Source organism: Capricornis sumatraensis, chromosome 12, assembly GCF_032405125.1.
Source record: "Capricornis sumatraensis isolate serow.1 chromosome 12, serow.2, whole genome shotgun sequence".
Taxonomy (NCBI): Eukaryota; Metazoa; Chordata; class Mammalia; order Artiodactyla; family Bovidae; genus Capricornis; species Capricornis sumatraensis.
This window is the reverse complement of record NC_091080.1, coordinates 30,117,304-30,137,645: the sequence shown is the minus strand read 5'-3', so window position 1 is coordinate 30,137,645 and position 20,342 is coordinate 30,117,304.

The window sequence follows — 20,342 nt, the reverse complement described above, 5'->3', positions numbered from 1 at the left end:
TGACCCAGATCATGGCTGCTGTTGTGTGCCATTTATACTTTATCCTACCGGTCATGAGAAGTTACAGAAAGGGCTCTAAGTAGAAGAATGTCCCAATCAAATGTGTGTCCAGGAAGATTGGTGAGGCAGTGATGGTGGGATCAGGGATCCAGGGAAGGAGGCAGGAAGACTATTTGAAGATGCTCTAGGGCAGTGATTTTCAAGATGTCTGGGAATGCTGGAAGTCCCTAAGACCTCCCTGGAAGTTGGAGAGATCCTCATGGCAATATTAAGGTGGCATTCCCTGATGGTCCAGTGGTTAAGAATCTGCCTTGCAATAGAAGGGACACTGGTTTGACCCCTAGTCTAGGAAGATCCCACATGCCACCGGGAAACCAAGCCATGAGCTACAGCTACCGAAACCGGCATGCCTGGAGCCCTTGCTCGGCAACCAGAAGCCGCGACAGTGAGAAGCCCCCGAACTGTGCAGCAAGAGAGTGGTCCCTGCTCGTTGCGACTAGAGAAAGCCGCACACGACGAGGAAGACACAGAGCAGCCAAAAATAAGAAGACAGACACACAGACAAAAATCTTTATAAAAGAGGGTATTTGTCCTGATTTTCATTCTGTCACTGCTGCACAGAGAAGTTGTCCGAAGCTAAATGATGCATGATGACAATTTCTTCGCAATTGCTAAGATATGCTTTTTCATTCCGGTGTTTTAAACACTTGTTTTTTATTTTTAATTAATTTCTAAAGTGGCTTATAGACAATATTATAAATATTGTTCAGTATACTCCCTGTAAACAAAATTTTGAGATTCCCCAAAGTTTAAGGACCACTGCTTTATAGATATTTATTGATTTGATTTGGAAAAATTGCCGAGGGATTTTCAGTAAGGAATACAAGGAGAATTGCCCCAATTATATGGATGAGAAAACTAAGGCAGATAAGCCAGAGAATTGACAAAACCAAGGAATAGACATAAAGGGGGATGGGCTAGGAACATATTTGAAGAAAGCCAGTTTGGGGTGCTGTATGAGTCAGGGTTCTCCATAGAGATGGAACCAAGAGAATGAGAGGGGGTCGGGAGAATTCCCCTTACTCAAGTCTTCTTGATTTACTCAAGTCTTCCTCAGATTGGGCAAGGCCCACACCCACTGGGGAGATGCATGTGCTTTACTCAGTCACTGATTCACAGGTTCATCTCATCTTGAAATATCCTCACAGACACACATAGAATAATGTTTAACCAAGTGTTGGGACACTCTGTGGCCCAGGCAAGTTGACACATGAAATTAACCATCATAGGTGCTAACCCTGGGTAGGAGAAATGAGGCCCCATCAGTGAGAAAATGAAAAACTGCAGTGGAGAGGAAGAAGGCACTGTGTTTACTGACTCCCTGGCTAGCCTCTGCTTGGCCATAAACTCTCACTACTCCTTCTGCAGAGCCGCAGATTCCACTTTCATGAGATCAACCAGATGCCTTCCCATCCTCCCTGTGCTTTGTGGCTCATCTCACTGCTGCAGGAATCCCTTTGGGAAAGGACTCGTGCTAATTTCTCCCTTCTGCACAGAGTTTACTCATCTCGGCCATCATGAAGAATCGAGATGGTATTCTTTGCTGACCCCAAACCCACATAAGACCTGTAACTGCATCCTTAACAGAGGCAAGGAACACATGTATTTCTCCAGAAATGTAGTAAATCTTAAAGCTTGTTTTATGAGGGAATCCTAAATTGCAATCTGATTCCCACATGATAATGTGTTGCAAATTACTAGTAAATGCTCTTTTTGGTATCTGCAAACAAATGCTTGCTCTCAACAAGTGAGTCACTAGTGAGAAGAGAAAATGACCCTTCACATTTGGGAATGTTGTCAAATCCAGGTTTTAAATCAAAAGATCGCTGATGCAATCCATTTGGTGGGCTCAGCTCACAGGTCCACACGGAGCAAATATCTGTGGCATACAGACACTGCTACCTGAGGGTGATGCCAACAGAGTGATTCTTTATCCCCAGGATTTACGACTAGGTCATCCTCTCCTGAGAGGCCCAGAGAGGCTCTGGGTCCTCACTAGGGCTGTACACTCAAGTCTGTCATCTTGAAGGCCCTGACTCCTAGCCTCTCTCCTATCTGTCCATCAAAATTTGCCAAGATCTTGGGCTTTTGAAGGGAAGGGCTTGCTACCATAAACACACACTCATGTTTGATATACAAATGGCATACTGTAGGAATCATCAAATTGTGTTCTATAGAACATACTAGTTCTGAAAGATTAGGAAAAAATATTTCCTGGTAACATAACTTTATGGCGAAAACCACCACAATATTGTAAAGTAATTAGCCTCCAATTAAAATTAAAAAAAAAAAGGTACACATGCAAATAAATGGATAGACTAGAAAGCTAAAAGCAAAAACAATTCTCTTAGAAAGAATAACATTAGCATTTTAAAAGCTCTGAAAAAACTTTCCACTAAGACAGCAGTTCGGCTTAAACTAATTCAACCAGGTGGCAGATACTGTGGATTGACTCACTCACCTTCTGTCCCCACCACCCCAGCTTCCTTTATAGTGTGTGCAGCTCCATCTTCTAAAAATGACATTTCCATGGACACTTTTGGAGGTTGGGTGCAGGCACATGACCTAGATGGGGCCAATCAGATGTGTGCCCAGGGCTACCTCGTAGAGGAAGTCAGTACATTAGGGGAACACTGCATCTCTTGATGAGAACAGCGCTGTGGGTGTCTAGTGTTCCTGAGGGGATGTGGTGGAGGGCCCGGTGTCCACTCTCAGGCAGCGGTGTTTCTACCAGAAAAGTGCTGCGGTGAGGTCGGACATTGTTCTTTGCCTCTTCTTGGCCCCAGCTGTGTTATTTTTGGCTGAGTAACATACATGTCTGGCCTCCCAGAGTATACTACTCAGTTCAGTTCAGTTGCTCAGTCGTGTCCGACTCTTTGCGACCCCATGAATCGCAGCACACCAGGCCTCCATGTCCATCACCATCTCCCAGAGTTCACTCAAAGTCATGTCCATCGAGTTAGTGATGCCATCCAGCCATCTCACCCTCTGTCATCCCCTTCTCCTCCTGCCCTCAATCCCTCCCAGCATCAGAGTCTTTTCCAATGAGCCAACCTTCACATGAGGTGGCCAAAGTACTGGAGCCTCAGCTTTAGCATCATTCCTTCCAAAGAACTCCCAGGGCTGATCTCCTTTAGGATGGACTGGTTGGATCTCCTTGCAGTCCAAGGGACTCTCAAGAGTCTTCTCCAACACCACAGTTCAAAAGCGCTCAGCTTTCTTCACAGTCCAACTCTCATATCCATACATGACCACAGGAAAAACCATAGCCTTGACTAGATGGACCTTTGTTGGCAAAGTAATGTCTCTGCTTTTGAATATGCTATCTAGGTTGGTCATAACTTTTCTTCCAAGGAGTAAGCATCTTTTAATTTCATGGCTGCAATCACCATCTGCAATGATTTTGGAGCCCCCAAAAAGAAAGTCTGACACTGTTTCCACTGTTTCCCCATCTATTTCCCATGAAGTGATGGGACCAGATGCCATGATCTTAGTTTTCTGAATGTTGAGCTTTAAGCCAACTTTTTCACTCTCTTCTTTCACTTTCATCAAGAGGCTTTTACTACTAATACTACTAATAACAACAACAATAATAACAATAACTTGCTACTTAAGCTACCAGAGTGAATCCAGGTTGCAATTAAACCCTGACTCCTACAACCACAAAAACTAATGACTACTTAAGGATGTCCCATAAAACTAGTGGTTCAAGGAAGACAAGTTTGCAGATGCTATTCTTCAAACTGAGATTCTAAACCTCACTTTAAGTGAATAAAAAACGCTAAGGGTGGGAATTCCAGGTGCTCTTCCTGGCAACGTCTGTTGTGAGGATGGGGAATGATGGCTCCATATGGGACCATGTTATTTGCCATCTCTGGACAAGAAACTCAGGAGGTACTTGAAGCTCAAGAGGTACTTCCTAAACCTACAATTTCATGAAAACATTGGCCAGACTAAGCATATGTTCTTTATCTGACATCCTGCTAGATCCTTATGTGGAAATACACATCAGTAAATAGCTTGATTTCCCAGGGGACTAACAAGAGCCTAGAGATTTATGTGTGAAATCATTAGGGGATGTAAAATGATATAAAATTAAGTGCTATTTTGGGGGTTTACTATATCCAACTTATTAAAGGCATAAATCTTAAAACAACTTTTCCATTATTTTTAGAATTTCCTCCTTTAGATTAGTGGCTCATAAGCCAAATTGCGTCCATAGGTATGTTTTCTCTTGCCCACACAGGGCTTTGTTTAAATGAATTAGTTGACAGCATTTGCAAAAATAGGAGATTTTTACCTTAAAAGTTAAAAGAAGTGGCAACTAAGGGCAGAGATAATTATGCTATTCTCTGATATGTGCGTGTGCACTCAGTTGCTCAGTCATGCCCAACTCTTTGCAACCCCCTGGACTGAAGCTCGCCAGGTTCCTCGGTCCCTGGAATTTTCCAGGCAAGAGGATTGGAGTGGGTGGCCATTTGCTACTCCAGGTGACCTTCCTGACTGAGGGATGGAACCTGTGTCTCCTGCCCTGGCAGGTGGACTCCTTACCACGAGCACAACCATGAAGACTAGTTTTTGTTTGTTTTTTAATTCCTAAAATTATTCTTCACAAGGGACATTGGCTATCTAGTTAGTTTTTCTAATATTTTAAGTTCCCCCAAAGCAACTGTCGGAGAAGGCAATGGCACCCCACTCCAGTACTCTTGCCTGGAAAATCCCATGGACGGAGGAGCCTGGTGGACTGCAGTCCATGGGGTCGCTAAGAGTCGGACACGACATGAGCGACAGCAGCAGCAGCAGCAAAGCAACCGCGCCCTTGAAAGAAGCACATTAGATTAATAGCAGATGATCCATTGTTAGCGTAATAGACACATGATCCATCCTATTTATGGGATAGAAAGATGAGGAAGCAGCAGCAGATAGATGAAATCCGAGATGGAAGTTAAGGATCTAGATTTGTCGCTTGGTCTTTCTGGAAGTGATGTACCCGGCTAATAAAAGGCAGGTCTGGAAGTAGAACGCTTGAGGTGTGACTGCTGGCGCGGCGCTCTGTATACACTCTCTTGTTCCTTCTGGTCAAAGCAAACACATGAGATGGAGAAGATTAGAAGGGTGAAGGTAGGTCTATGGAGATGAGAGAGGTTGCACAGACTAAGGATCCCTCCTTGCCCAAAACTTTATGACACCTCATTGCTTCTCAGGGACACCTTCAATCAAGCTTCTGATTCTTCCCTGTAATAAGAGGGGGAGACTACTGTTAAGAGTGGATCATGTGCTTGAATTTAAAAGGCTCCCTACAAGCAGAAATTATTTGCACATAAAAACCTGATAGAGTCCTGTTAGTCCCACGGCTGCAAACTTTAATATTTTTTGTTCTTACGAAAGTAAAACAGGTCAGTTTCAGATGTGCGGGTGTGGCAAGCTCCAGAGCGTTTATTCCCTCTCCAAGGGGAAGTCAGTACTTGGCTGGACCTTCCATTTCCAGGTGAGAATGTGGCCCAATAATGGACAAGCTTCAAAATTTTCAAGAGAAGATGGGAATCTGACTTTTTGTGTGAGATGTCCCAAATGAAAAACAAACAAGAAAATCTGTAAGTCACCAGTTTGCAACCTCTGGTTAGGATCTTCATTTGATGAGGCTGTTTATGAAAAAAGAGAGAAATAATACAAACTCTTCTTTAACAAAACAGCTTAAATAAAATGCTGAAAGTAGTGTTTAAATATATAGTTAACTTCTTCAAAGAGTAAGATAAATTCCTAGGGTAGTGAAGCTCAGAAGGGAAAGAATCTGCCAGCAAGGCAGGAGATCCAGGTTCAGTCTTGGGATTAGGAAGATCCCCTGGAGAAGGGAATGGCAACCCTTTCCAGTATTCTTGCCTGGAGAATCCCATGGACAGAGGAGTTTGGTGGGTTACAGTCTATGGGGTCACAAAGAGTGGGACACGGCTGAGTGACCCACAGTTCAACTCTAGAGTGCTGAGCCTATGAGCTGACAGTGTGCCTCCCCTGGGTCTGGGGATACTTTTCAGTCTTAGGAACTAAGGTGATTGACTTTTATTTTATTTTATTCTTTACTGGGGAAAACAGAAATAACATAAAATTTACCATCTTAACCATTGTTTAAGTGTACAATTCAATAGTGTTAAGTACATTCACACTTTGTGCATCCATCACCATCATCCATTTCTAGAACTTTTACTTCATCCCAGACTGAGACTCTGCACTCCCCACCCCTCCCTCCCTCAAGGCCCTGGCAACCACCATTCTACTTTCTGACTCTATAAGTCTGACTACTCTGCATACCTCATGTAAGTGGAATCATACAATATTTATTCTTTTGTGACTGGCTTGTTTCACTTAGTATAACATCTTTAGGGTTCATCCGTGTTACAGCATGTATCAGAGTTTTATCCCCTTTTTTGAGACTGAATAATATTATGCATTTACATGAATTTATTTTATATATAATAATCCCATTTTATTTATAATTTATATGTAAGCATACTTATATATTTTATTAACCCACACACTCATTCATCAATGGATATTTGGACTGCTTCCACATTTTGGCTATTGTGAATATTGTTGCTATGAATGAATATGAGTGTACAAGTTTTACCTCAATTCCCTGCTTTCAGTTCTTTTGGGTATATAGCCAGAATCGGGATTGCTTGGTCAAATAGTGAGTCTGTTTTTAATTTCTGAGGAACTGCCATCCTATTTCCCACAGGGGCTGCGCTATTTTATATTCCCACCAGCAGTGCAGAAGAGTCCCAGTTCCTCCACATGCATGTGAACACCTTTGTATTCTGGTGGTTTTTTTTGTTTGTTTTAATTATAGCTACTCTCACGGATGTGAAGTGAAGAGGCTTGAGTTTTATGGAGAACTATAAACATATCTGGGGCTTCCCTGGTGGCTCAGCGTAAAGAATCCGCCTACCGGTGCAGAAGACACAGATTTAATCCTTGGATTGGGAAGATCCCTTGAAGAAGAAAATGGCAACCCACGCTAGTATTCTTGCCTGGGAAATCCCATGGACAGAGGAGCTTGGTGGCCTACAGTCCATGGGGTCTCAAACAGCTGAACACGACTGAGCACCAGCACAGATAAATATACCTACCCATCAGCATAAGGAGTTGTCAAGGAAAATGATCTATTTCAATCTGGACTCTGGTTGGAAAAAAGTTTGCCAAGGTACAGGAACCCTGGCATTAAGAAATTAGCTGAAAAGTGTACCCAGGCCCCTAATAGTACCAGAATATCTGGCAATTCAATGTAAAACCTCTCGGCAGGGCTATACCCTGCACCAAGGATCACAGATCATCTCCACAGCTAAAACTCAGCTGAACATAAACTTGAAATCCAAATATGAGTCCAAAACTCAAATATATATAATGATACAGTCCACCATGAGTAGAAGCCAATTGACCAAATAAGTAATTTGATTTGATCCTGCAGAATACAGAGATAATACAGTGCTCAGATAGAGGCTATAAAGTAAGTATGGTTGAAATGACAAGGAACTTAAGAAGGAATTAAAAACATAAGAAAAGAACAGAGTCCTTGGGGAATAAACTAGGCTGATGAGAAAAAGATAAAATTTCTATAAATGAAAAACACAGTCACTGAAATTAAAATCTCAATTGACAGATTAAATAGTCACTGAAACAAAGCCAGAGAGAAATTTAATGCATGGAAAGATATATGTGATGAAATTATCCAGACCATAACACAGAGGGGAAACAGATGAAAATTATGAAAAAAAGAGTAATGGCACAGTGGAATGTTTGGCTCCTCTCCTGCCAATAACAATTATAAAAGTGGGGGAGGGGGAGGTTGGAGAACAAACAACTGGGAGTTAAACAAAAGCTGGCAGAAACTGGAGCGGATTTGATCCTTACTGAGTGAGATCCACTTTCCCATGCTTTTTCGCCCTACCTAAGGGTACCCCCAGAGAAGGAAATGGCAATCCACTCCAGTGTTCTTGCTTAGAGAATCCTGTGGACAGAGGAGCCTGGTGGGCTGCTGTCCATGGGGTTGCACAGAGTTGGACATGACTGAAGCGACTTAGCATGCATTGGAGAAGGAAATGGCAACCCACTCCAGTGTTCTTGCTTGGAGAATCCCAGGGACAGAGGAGCCTGGTGGGCTGCCGTCTATGGGGTCGTACAGAGTTGGACATGACTGAAGCGACTTAACAGCAGCAGCAGCAGCAGCAGCAGCAGCAGCAGCAGCAGCAGCAGCAAGGGTACTCCCAGGTCCCTCAGTGTGGCCGGTGAAGCTGAAGCGCAAAGCGGCAGGCTTTCTGCCATAGGACATAGGACTGAGGAATGAGAAGGAGTCTGGGACTGCCAGAAAGGCTTAAAATTGAGAAGGGTGGGGAATTCTAGGGAAGCCCCCAATTCTGTGTAGACACTCAAGTCACACCTTCAGCTGATTCCTAAACTGCATATGCATGGGATGAGTCTCCAAGATGCCCTGTGAGAAGCAAGAGCAAGAAAGTTGAAAAAACTGAGCAGAGATTTCAGCAGCTGCCTGTTACATAGTTTGGAATTCAAATCCTGCCAAGTTAAGCAGATCTGAAAAATATGCCTCAAGCTTTAAAAATTTAAAACCCAAAGGCTATGCCCTAGGACTTGGGACTAAATAATTCACCCTATGGCAGTCACAAAACTGAAACAGAATCACCCTTACAAAGCCTAAATGCAAACTCCAAAAATCAAGGTTCTCCGCCAGTAATTTAACTGCCTTCTAGAACAAGTCAACATTCTTCAGAAAGAAAAGAATTCAAAGCATCTACAAAGTTTCACCCACAATGTCTCAAAGTGAAAAGTGTTAGTTGCTCAGTGGTTTCTGACTCTGCGACCCCCTGGACTCTAGCCCGTCAGGCTTCTCTGTCAATGGAATTCCCCAGGCAAGAATACTGGAGTGGGTTGCCATTTCCTTCTCCAGGGGATATTCCCAACCCAGGGATCAAACCTGGGTTGCCCAAATTTCAGGCAGATTTTTTTTCCCCATCTGAGCTACTTTATACACTATAAAGTAAAAATTTACTAGCATGGAAAGATACTGGAAAATATGACACATAGTCAAGAGAAAAGTCAATTATAGAAAGAGACCCATAGACCAACCAGATGTTGAAATTAACAGATAAAGATTTTAACATAATTATGGTAAATATGTTAATGAATTTATAGGAATGCATAGGTATGATGGATAAAAAGGTAGGAAATTGTTAGGTTTGATATGTAAATTGAAAAAAAAGACTCAAATTTAAATGCAAGAACTGAAAAACCCAGTATCTGAAAATATTCATTTCCCATGACTGACACAGAGAGAATAAACACAGCAAGTGCAAGGAGTAGTGGCAGTCAGTAGGTCACTAGAGATAGAAAACAGGTCACTAGACAGGCCAATAGAAATTAGCTAAGCTGAAAGTCAGAGAGAAAAAGATTTTTTGACTTTGAGCTGTAGGACTGTCACTAGAAGTGTAAGACATATGTAAGGAGAGAAGAGAGTAAATGGAGCAGGAAATATTGCAACTATATTATTGAAATCATTCTAAATTTGATTCAAAACTGTAGTCCAGACATCCATGAAGCTCAACAAACCCCAAGTAGGATAAGCGCAAATAAAAACATAACTAACTACATTACAGTCAAACTATGGAAAGCCAAAGACTAAGAGAAAAAAGCAACCAAAGGAAAAAGACATGCTACCTAAGGGAGAGTAATTCTATGAATAATGGCTACTTCTCATAAAAAAAAAAAAAGCAGAACTAGAAGATATGATGAAAGATAGAAGATATAACATGATGAAAAAGAAAAACACACTGCTGGCTCAAAATTCTATACATAGAACAAAAAAAGGAAAAAAAATTAATGCAAGTGAAATAAAGAGATTTTTAGGTGAATCAAAGCAGAAAGAATTTGTCGCCAGGAGACCCACAGTGTAAGAAATCCTCAAAGATGTTCTTCAGGTTGAAGAAAACTACTAACAGGTAGAAATTCACGTCTACTGGAGGAAATGAAGAACATTAAAATGATAAACATTTGAGCAAATCTACTCTAGTGGCAAAGAACCCGCCTGCCAGTGCAAGAGACGCAAGAGATGTGGGTTCAATCCCTGGATTGGGAAGGTCCCCTGAGGAGGGCATTGGCAACCTACTCCAGTATTTTGGCCCGGAGAATCCCATGGGTGGAGGAAACTGGTGGGCTTGAGTCAATAGGGTCTTAAAGAGAGAGACACTACTCAAGTGACTTAGCATGCAAAAGAGACATAGCACTTTGTCAACATGAACATCTATTGATGTTCAAAACACACCATTAGGAAAATAAAAGCAAGTCATAGAAAGGTAGAAAGCATTTACCCCCACGGCACCTGCGAACACAATTCTTGCTTCCACCTCTCTGGAAGAATAGCTTGGAGCTAGGGTCTAGGGAATGGGCAGGGGTGAAACAACAGGAGGTTTTCTTGCAGGAGCTCCCTTTCCCACTCTCCAAACAGCAAATCCTAAAGGAAATCAACCCTGAATAGTCATTGGAAGGATTGATGCTGAAGCAGAAATTCCAATAATTTGGGCACCTGATGCAGAGTCAACCCTTAAAAAGACCCTGATGCTGGGAAAGATTGAAGGCAGGAGGAGAAGGGGACAGCAAAGGATGAGATAGTTGGACTTCATCATTAACTCAATGGACATGAGTTTGAGCAAACTGGGAGATAGTGCAGGACAGGGAAGCCTGGCATGCTGCAGTCCATGGGGTCAAAAAGAGTCAGACACGACTCAGTGACGGAACAACAACAAAGCCAGAGTCAAGGGTGTGCCTTCTGTACACCTGGTTCCCGCTTCTGGCTTTCAGCCTGTCTTGTATCCAGGTTAGCGGACATAGGAGCAAAAATGGGAAGCTCATCACCAGTTCAGGGGTATGTATATTGAATTCTCTGGTCTTCTATCCTAGCGTGCCTGGTATTTTTCAGAGTCCTCAAATAGCTGGTCCGGGTTTTAGAGCTGCATTCAGAGAGTCAGAGGAGTGGAGAGTGCATACCCATCTCATCCAGAATCAACACTCATGACTTAAGTTCTAAGCATGTTAAACTGAGGTAGTTGTGGGATAGTTCCAGGTGGACGTCACTGTCTGGAGCTTTGAAGCAAGATCCGGACTAGAGACATTGCAGTCCTCAGTGTATTAGTCCTTCCAGTCACACCAATCAGAGAGGGTGTGTAGAATTAGAGCCATGTTCTGAGAACAAAGGCCTGGGAATCTTCCTGGTTCCAGAAAGAGGGGCCAATGCAAAGAGTCAGACAGATCAGAGGAAATGTAGGATGTGGGTGTCAGGTCTCCACTCAACTCTCTCTTGAGCCGTGCACGCCAGCCGTGCTGGTCACGCGTTTCTGGTGCTTTGTCCCTCTGTGTCAGAATCACCTAAGATGGAAGGGGTAGGAGTGGGATGGGGCTAAAAGCGTTGATTTTCAGACCACACTCCTTCACATTTATTTCATTGAAATTATAGATGTTGGGGTGCTTTGCAGGTGGTGCTAGTGGTAAAGAAACCGCTTGCCAACCCAGGAGATGTAAGAGACTCAGATTTGATTCCTGGGTTGAGAAGATCCCCTGGAGAAGGAAATAGCCACGCTAGTATTCTTGCCTGGAGAATCCCATGGACTGAGGGACCTGGCGGGCTACGGTCTATAGTGTCGCTGCAAAGAGTCAGACATGACTGAAGTGACTTAGCACACATGCACAGATGTTGGGGCTTGCCTGCCTGAGTTTTTAACTAGCTTTCCAGGGATTTCTCAGGAACAGAGACTCACTGTCCTAGACCTAAAGAGTGTGGGAACCCTTTCGCTCATCACCAGCATAAGGGGAGGGTGCTGAAAAGGTGGAAAGTTGTAAGCAAAGAAGGAAACAGTAATGAGAAAGGAAAAGAGAGATTCCCCAAGTCTGGTTAAGTGATATGAGAAGAAAAGGAGGAGGAGATTGTCCTTTTATTTTCATTATTCCAGACCCAAGGCCAAAATCCCTGGAGCAGTTGAGTGGGGTTCATCTTGAGAGTTTCATGTTTAAAGCCCATTAAAAGCCCAGCACAGGCCTGCGGGGCTCCAGGCGGACGGAGGGGACCGCGAGCCATCCAGCTGCTCAGAATACACTGGTGATCATGACAGGCAATGAGCAATTTGGCTGACACTATGCTTTTTTAAACAGCATCCAGCCGTGATGCAGTCTTGTTACTTTTGCAGGATTCAATCAGCGAAGGTTAACTGGTCCATTTTATGCCAAATCCAGTAGTCATGTTTTAGGCTGTGCTGCTCTAGCCAGACAACATCTGTTTGGATGGGGGAGCAAAACTCGCTGAGATGCAGGCTCACGCCTCTCCCTGCTTCTTCTCCCCCAGCCTCCCCACTAAATAGTACATTTAAGAAATCTTTTAGAAAAGTCTGAAAGCTAATGTCAATAGAAACCATATTAGATGAAAAGGAATTCATCACAATAAGTGCTTAGAAAAAAAGCACTTGACCCCTTTTGAGCCTCCTAATAGTCAATGCAATGCCAGGTTTTCTTGGCCTTCTCATGGTTTCTTCCCAACCTCGACTCTTGCCCGTGAGAGCCTCAGGCACCACGACCAGGTCTCCGCCTCTGTTCCTTGAACACACCTCATCCTTCTGTATTCCTAAGTAGTGAATGCATTAACTTTAGGAAGGATATTGCATCCCATCCGCTCTGGTGGACTGTCTCATGTCCTGAGGGCTGAAGAGATTTGACCAAAGTCCCCTCCGAAAGTGACATTTGCCAGATGTCCTATGGGACAATGAGCAAACGTTACAGATAACAACCGTGCCCCAAATTACTGAGGTTTCAAGTTCACGTACATGTATTTTCAGTAACACGTGAGGCCACTTGATTTACTTGAGTCCATTATTTTTTTGACTCACTGCACTCTCATCAACAGTTCACATGTTTCTGAATAATCTAGCCCCTCTGGCCATCTGGAGATTTCACTGATTGATTGTTAACCACTCCTGGCACTAGAAGGGAGAGGACAAAATTCAGGCTGGCATTATTTTCCTTTCTGAAAGCAGCTCTTGTAAAAGCTGAGCTTCTCCTGAAACTATATTACTTCTCAAGAAGAAAAAAAGTAGGAGAAGGAAACCAACATTTTCAGTCCCCTTCTGGGTACTACCCGGCTTCTGCTAACTCATTCAATTCTCATAAAAACACTGTAAGGGTGACTTCCCTGGTGGTCCAGTGGCTAAGATTCCACACCCCCAATGCAGGAGGTCTGGGTTTGATCCCTGGTTGGGGAACTGTGCCGCAATTAAGAGTTTGCATGCCATAACTAAATATGCTGCATACCGCAGCTAAGACCTGGTGCAGTCAAGTAAATAAATAAAAATAAATATTTTTTTAAAACCCACTGTAAGCAAGGAGATATTATCTTATACTACAGATAAAGTAATGAGGGCTCAGAGATGTTAGGTAACTTGTTGATACCCACACAGTTAGCCAGTGGTGACGTTAGGATTCAAACTGAAGGCTTGCCAAGTCCACGTGCTTTCCAGCACACGACTCTGTTTACAGAGCTTGACTCTCACTGTGGGACTGTGAGCACAGTCTGCACTGAATTCTGTATGCAATGACCCGTCCCAGACAACGCTCCGTCCATTTCCACCTCTCTCCTCCGGCATTCCTGCCTTACCATGCCTCCCTTTCTTATTTGGCTGTCATCAACACCTTACACCGGTACAGTGCTTTACAGACATTTATCAGGTACTTGCACACACATTGTCTCAAGTCCTCACAGCAACCCCAGGAAGCAGTAGTATTATTGTTCACGGTTTATAGATGTGGAATCTGGGCTCTGGAGTAGTGATGGGAGTGTCTCTTTGTCAGAAAGCAAGCAAATGTCAGCTGGTTCCAGAAGAAACATGGGCCATAGGCCAGGTTACTGGGCAGCCCAGCCTGCAGGGCAGATTAGGGAGTTCAGATTGCTGAAAGGCAGAAAAAAGGGAACGGGGCTGGGAGGGGAGTATGGCCAGTTGAACATTTCAGTACAGAGGGTGAATTCTGTTCTCTGGGAATTGCAGGTCTATTTCTCATTTTGCTGTTTAGGGCCCTCATATAATTCTCTAACTCCCGACTCTGGAAATTCTTCCTTTACTCAAAGAATTGCTTTCCTTTTGATGTTTGTCTCCTGAAAGCAGAATTCGTTTTCTTCTTCCATCTGCACGTGTATAACTTCTGATGCAGGCCCTCACCATGTCTTACATAAATAAATGCAACTGCCTTCTGACTTGTCTCCCTGTTTTCAGCCAGCTCCCCCTACCTAGCGGTTTACACTAGATTGATTTTCCTTACATGAAATTTTAATCATGGTATTTCTCTACTTAACATCTGTCAGTGCCTCCCAATTAGCTCTCGGACTAAATCCAGAATCCTAACGATAATGCCTAGTGGCTTCTCATCCTTCCCAGACCATTTCACAGCAGTGCTGAACTGCAGTTTGCTCTCAGGCTTCTCGGCATCTTTACCCATCACTGTCCTGCCTGCAGTCAGTGCTCTCTCCTCTCCCCAGTTAACTACCACAAATACGGATGCCTCCTCACCTTCCCTGGTAGTTCAGTGGGTAAAGAATCTGCCTGCAATGTGGGAGACTGGCATTCAATCCATGGGTTGGGAAGATCTCCTGGAGAAGGGAACAGTTACCCACACTCCAGGATTCTGGCCTGGAGAATTCCATGGACTGCACAGACACGGCTGAGCAACTTTCACTTTCCCACCTCCCTAGCGCCTGCTTCCCAGGCTCCCAGTAGTGTGTACTTGTTGGCTGCAGGTCCCTCTCGCCCCACCAGGCTAAGACATATTTGTGGGAGGGTCTTTACCTTTTTGCCTTTGATTCTATTGCCAGCCCCAATGTCCCATCCTTTCCAGGTATATGGGGGTCCTTCTATAATGACGGGGAGGCAGCTGATGCGTTTTTGTTTTTTTTTGTATTTTTTTTTTAGCACATAAAATACATAGGACCAAGCTCTGTAGTGTGAGAATGTTTTTATTTGCTTGTTTGTTTTTTCGGTAGTAGGCAGAAGGGTTCCATTCTTAAACCATCTTGGTAGCATCTTCCATCTTTATCCTCTGCCTTCAAGATAAATGGGGCTTCTCTGGTGACTCAAAGGGTAAACAATCTGCCTGCAATGTGGGAGACCCAGGTTCAATCCCCGGTTTGGGAAGATCCCCTGGAGAAGGGCATAGCAACCAACTCCAGTATTTTTTGCCTGGAGAATTCCATGGACAGAAGAGCCTAATGGGCTACAGTCCATGGGGTTGCAAAGAGTCAGACACAACTGAGCAGCTAACACTTTCCCTTTCAAGATGAATGCACTTTCTTTCACTTCTGTTTCACACTGTAATACTCATAAATCTTTACGAAAAGAATACATCATGTTCAAACGTATTTGAATTAGATGAAGAAGACATTTGTGTGTCTTAAGAGTCAAAGAGATGCAAATTAGGGCTTCCTTGGCGGCTCAGTGGTAACGAATCCACCTGCCAATGCAGGAGACGCAGCTTCAATCCCTGATCCGGGAAGATCCCACATGCCTCAGAGCAGCTAAGCACGGTTGCCACAACTATTAAGCCTGTGCTTTAGAGCCTGGGGAGCCGCAAATACTGAGCCCTCTTGCCTCAACTATTGAAGCCCACGTACATAGAACCTGTCTTCCACAGTAAGAGAAATCACTGCAGTGAGAAGCCTGTGCATTGCAACCAGAGAAAAGCCCAGGCAGCAACGAAGACAGCACAGCCAAATACATAAATAAAATTACTTTTTTTAAAAAAAGAAATGTACATTCTAAGTAGGTAACTTAGCAGTCAGGACAGGTAACAATCCATCTCCGCCCTATTCCATGAACGCTATGTGGACATGGGCACGGATGGATATGGATATATGGGTAGCATGGACATGGGCTATGTGGGTTTTGAGGGTGACAGGGCTGTTTTTTCATTATAATGCTCCAATTACAGGCATGAATTCATAAACTAAGCATCCTTGCTAAAATCGCCAGTTGTGATTCAGTCTCAGAAAGTAAATCCCCCAAAACCTTTTATTGCACAGCCAGAAAGAAGTCCTTAGGAAGACACAGAACTAAGTATAGGAATCTTTTAAAGAATTAAAATTGTATCATTCATATTTTCACATTAAGAAATCTCTATTTAATATTTATGTCAGATAGGAGTGGCCAGAGTAGGACTGTCTCCTCCATCCTTCATTCTTGTGAAGGTGCCCTGGAAGCAGATGGCCTGGCTGGTGTAGCTCCTGGATCGGGGAGGGCTCCGCCCTCCACCCGAAGGGGACATGAACCTGGACTGTGTTGTGAGAGACCGTGACAGACAGATGGTTTTTCACCGTGACTCTCACATCTTTCCTCCCAGTACATATGCCCGCTCAGCCCCTTCTTGCACATGTTAACCTTCACCCCTTTTGATAAAAAAATCCAAATGCCCAAACCATGGCTGTTAATATACATACCCAGAAGAGAGAATAAAATTCTCTCTTCCGAAAACTCTCCCTGATACAACTGTTCCTGAAACGGACTGAACAGCAGCAGACCCCATCTTGCGAAAGCCTGTGAAACATGTTGTCCTCCTTCTCTAAGTCAGAAATCCCACTTGGAGACTTCTGTGTGCCTGAATTTTTTAATAAAGACTTCTGCTGGGACTTCTCTGCTGGTCCAGTGTCTAAGACTCTATGCTTCTAACGCAGGGATGCAGGGGGCATGGGTTCGATCTCTGGTCAGGGAACTAAGATCCCACATGCTGAGTGGTGAGGCCAAAAAAAAAAAAAAAAATCTGCTAATGGTGTCTGGTTGATTTTTTTCTCATTGTGTTATCCAACAAGATCTCACATTCCATTTGTTATCATAGCCTAACATATACTAACATGTTTACTGAACCTATAAAAAATATCGGAACATTTTATTGAACTTAATATTGATCACATTTTAAAACTTGCTTAATTAGATTCATAGGAAATATGCAGATACATGAAGATGTTTGTCATTAGACATTTCAAGTATACTTAACAGTACATACATTAATAAATGAATTAAAAACATTCAAAGGTGTTTAATTAGTTTGGTTTATAAAATAAGACCGTGGGAACCTTAACAATCATTGTTAAAACTTGTAGTCTTACAAATAAAATAATGTGATTTATATAGGATGTATTCAAAAGCTTAAAGAGGAATTATATTTTTAATATAACTTTAATAAATCTAATATTGCTTTTTGGAAACCAGCCTAAACTCTGAAAGGACTTTTCTGTGTATAAGATGTATATTTGAGGATACTGAAAAGGCTTCATACTTTTGCTGTGATTTGCTGCAGGAGAAGGTGGAGTTGACACTGACTGACGTCCCACCCAAGCGATAGTGAGATCTCAGAGAGAAGGTGTCCAAGGGACAGAAAGCAGAGTAAAGAGACGGTGGATGAAACAGAGAACCTGCAGGAGAGGCTCCAGGAGAGAGGCTCTTGCTTCGGATGAAGCACCAGAGAGACTCAAATAGAGATCACGGGAAGCTAGGCTAGTCAGAGGGCCCTCCTAAGCGTCCAGCACACTGTGGACGCGTTACATTGAAACTTCAGTGTGAAGGCGACAGGCCACTTGTTTTCCCCTTTTACTTCCTTACAGATGCTGATGTTTCCCCACTGTGAAAAGAAATGGACACACAGAGAGACACCCGAGACGAGCTGACTGGCTGCAGGCTGTTTTCATTACTTTCTGTCCTGTTCCAATCCTTTTATGATAAAGGCTACATAACAATAAGACTTACATGTGTATGGCACTTTACAATGTACAAAGTGCTTTATAAAATCCTCAGACCTCATCCAGTCAGCCTTCACTGTAGACCCGAAGATGCTTACTCCTTGGAAGAAAATTATGACCAACCTAGATAGCATATTCTAAAACAGAAACATTACTTTGCCAACAAAGGTCCGTCTAATCAAGGCTATGGTTTTTCCAGTGGTCATGTATGGATGTGAGAGTTGGACTGTGAAGAAAGCTGAGTGCTGAAGAATTGATGCTTTTGAACTGTGGTGTTGCAGAAGACTCTTGAGAGTCCCTTGGACTGCAAGGAGATCCAACTAGTCCGTTCTGAAGGAGATCAGCCCTGGGTGTTCATTGGAAGGACTGATGCTAAAGCTGAAACTCCAATACTTTGGCCACCTCATGTGAAGACTTGACTCATTGGAAAAGACTCTGATGCTGGGAGGGATTGGGGGCAGGAAGAGAAGGGGACGACAGAGGATGAGATGGCTGGATGGCATCACCGACTCAATGGACATGAGTTTGAGTAAACTCCGGGAGATGGTGATGGACAGGGAGGCCTGGTGTGCTGTGATTCATGGGGTCGCAAAGAGTCGGACACGACTGAGTGACTGAACTGAACTATAGACCTCTGAGGGTTTCCCAGATGGCACAGTGATAAAGATTCTGCCTGCCAATGCAGGAGATGCAAGAGACTTGGGTTTGATCCCTGGGTCCAGAAGATCCCCTGGAGGAGGGAATGGCAACCCCCTCCAGTATTCTTGCCTGGAAAATCCCATGGACAGAGGAGCCTGGTGGGCTGCAGTCCATGGGGTTGCAAAGAGCTAGACACAACTGAAGTGACTTAGTGTGTAAATACAATGGAGTGTAATGGAGATTAAGTTATAAGAAGACTATGGTATCTGTCCTGAATATTCTCTCTTGCTCTCTCTCATCACTCACTCTGCAGGAAGCTAGCTGCCATGTTTTTAGTGAGCCCCGTGGAGAGGTTTGTGTGGCAGGGAACTAACGGAGATCTTTAACTAATGGCCAGTAGGAAAGAGACCTAACTGCCTATACGCAATTGAGGCCTAACAACCACCAGACAAGTGGGCTTGGAACTTGACCCTCCCTAATGGGGTCTGTAGATGAGACCCCAGCCTCATTGACAGCCTGACTGCAGCCTCATGAAAGCACTTGAACCAAAGGCTCCCTGACTCACAGAACTGTGATAAAATAAGAGTTGTTTTAAACTGCTGAGTTTTGGGCTATTTGTTATGCTGCAACACAAGGGTGAAATAAGGATAAAAGAAATCATAGTTAGCTGGTTATTTTCTCCCTTTGATCAATGTGTATTACAGTGTTGAAGATGAACCTTGGAAAGATTCCCCTGCCTCGCCCCCACCACTGGAATATTTATTTATTTTTACTTGGCAAAAAGTCAACCGCTACATTTTAAAAATCTCAAACAATCAAACACATTACCCATCACAGAAGAGAGTCCAGCAACAACACAAAATAGCCTACTTAAGAATTTCTTTTTTAAAAAAATAAAGTAGGTCTAAAATGAGTTCTGTGAACTAAGAAATCTACAGCTTGTAGTTTAATAACAGAAAAAAAATAAAACAATGGAAAGTGGTTGCAGCCAGCATTTTACTTGATTCCCTTGCTGCCTCCCCTCCGCATCAGCCCCCATCACAATGGAGAAGACACTTGTCTTCAGTCTCCTCACTTACACCCAGAACAGAGGGGGACAACTAGGATTTTATCTTTTATCGCCATTAACAATAGGGTTGCAAATCACAAACTTGAAAAACTTCATTTATCGCCTTAAATGTGTTGCTCACCCCTAATTGCGGTTAAGAATACATCTTGATAATGAGGATAAACACTTGAGAACCAAGTCAGGCATAAATTACTTAAGCAACTTATCATATTTGGGTGCAAAGTCTGGAACTGTTTGAAGGCATGGTGAGGTTGGTATTTGTACTGGGCCAGGGTGCCGCTGTTCGTTCCAGGGGATCATGCCCCACATCGGTCAGACCTCAAGGAGCTCCTGTACTTTTGCTGACATCACATTGCTTATTTGAAGGAATAGGCTCCGCACAAGGCATGAAAGTTCCTGTTTTATAATCTTTTCTAGAATGAGAAATACTTCCATGTTCTACCTCCCACCCACCCTGCCTGTGATCAAGTTCAACCTGAAAGTTGGAGGTTCAGAGGAAAATGGAAGTTGCCTTCTGTGTGACAAGAATAGCAAATTGCAGCCAGAAGGAAACAGAGCTGCCCAAAGGCTGAGTTTAGAAAGTAAAGTTCTGTGGAGGTTTTGCAGGTTGGGGAAATTCCAAAGTGTCATGAAGCCCAAATAAGAGAGCTGTGATCAAGCTGGATGTCTATCAATGAACGCCATATCTATCAATGAACGCCATATCTATCAATGAATGTCATATTAGACGAGAAGACATCATGAGAAGCTGTG